A 1,415-nucleotide genomic window follows, 5' to 3' on the forward strand; every position below is an offset into this window, starting at 1 on the left:
GCTATGAGTCGCAGGTGACTCGACGGCACATAACAACAACAACCACAATCTCCCAAAGAAAGAATAAACATAATTGAAAGAAATTTACATAGCCTTGAGTGTGAAATAATTGAGTTGAAAAACATAATTTACAAAAGGTAAAAATCAAGAATAATTATGGCATTCAAGGATGATGTCAATAAGATAGTGATGGATATTCTTTTCTTCTAAGTGAAGAAAAAAACTCACAAATTCATTACCATTGAGTTGGAACCAACTCATAGCTAATTCTCCATGTGTGGGAGGATGATGTTCATCTCTCTTTCTTGGAGCTGCTGGTGGATGCAAACTCTCAGAAAAGCCTGGCCTTTCGGTCAGCAGCTCCACCTTCTGTGGGCTATACCACTAGAGCGTCCTTCTAAAGGAAGAAAGAGGGACAATAAACTTTTAAAATACAACTTTTTAGAGATATTTAAAACTTCACATTGATAATTTGTTGGCTCAAGTAGAAACATTTCTATATCTGTCAAAGTTTCTTACACTAGTATAGAATTATATATATTTGATAAGAAAGAAGAATCCACTTACACATTTGTTCAGTTGTACATATTTACGGAAATTACTGGGATTGTACTCTCCTTAGCATTCATATTTCACATAGATTTAGAAAATGGTATTATCTGTAAAATTATTTCATCCATTTTTTAAGTACTTTCACACTTGAATCAGTAATGAGGCTAGGAAAGCATATAATTTCAACATTAATAGCAGTAACAAAAAAAAAGTTTTTATTTACTGGACTGTTCCCTCCCTTAACATTGTTTGAAAGAGCAATGTAGTGACATTATTTCCATTTTCTGATGATGCCTTAATATTGCCACACGTTTTACTAAAAAATACTAAGCGATAATAACATTTTCCATTAGTTTACATATAAATTTGAATAATCATAATTTCATTCCAGCATTTAACTTTAGAATGTTAGTATAGATTATAACAAAAGAAAGACGGAACATTGCTGAAGAAGTATATACAATGAAATATGAAAGCAGTCAGATTTTTTAAGAACAAAAGAAGGTGTGTATATATTTGCATATGTGATATGTACACGTGTCAGTTTAAAAACAAAGCTTGATAAAAGTGTGTAATCTGTGTTTGATTTTTTTGTGACCTGTTCTGATGGGTCTGTGGGCTAGTCTGGGGCCAGGGGCCTTGGAGTCTCCCTCCACTCTAGGAGTTGGCAGCCAGCTAGCATCTTGATGGCAGTCTTGTCTTGAGGGCAGACACATAAGGGAAGATTCTGGGTTCATGTTTGTTATGTGTTACTGTTATCCTCCCCCCAAAAAGTGGATGATCCTTGAGCCTTAGACTAAGGGTGAAGGCCTGCTAAAGGGTGTGGTATTAATTTTAGAATGAATGTTCTTTAGAAGATACAA

Source organism: Elephantulus edwardii, unplaced genomic scaffold (genome assembly GCF_000299155.1).
Source record: "Elephantulus edwardii isolate Elephantulus edwardi_28Jun2011 unplaced genomic scaffold, EleEdw1.0 scaffold00007, whole genome shotgun sequence".
NCBI lineage: Eukaryota > Metazoa > Chordata > Mammalia > Macroscelidea > Macroscelididae > Elephantulus > Elephantulus edwardii.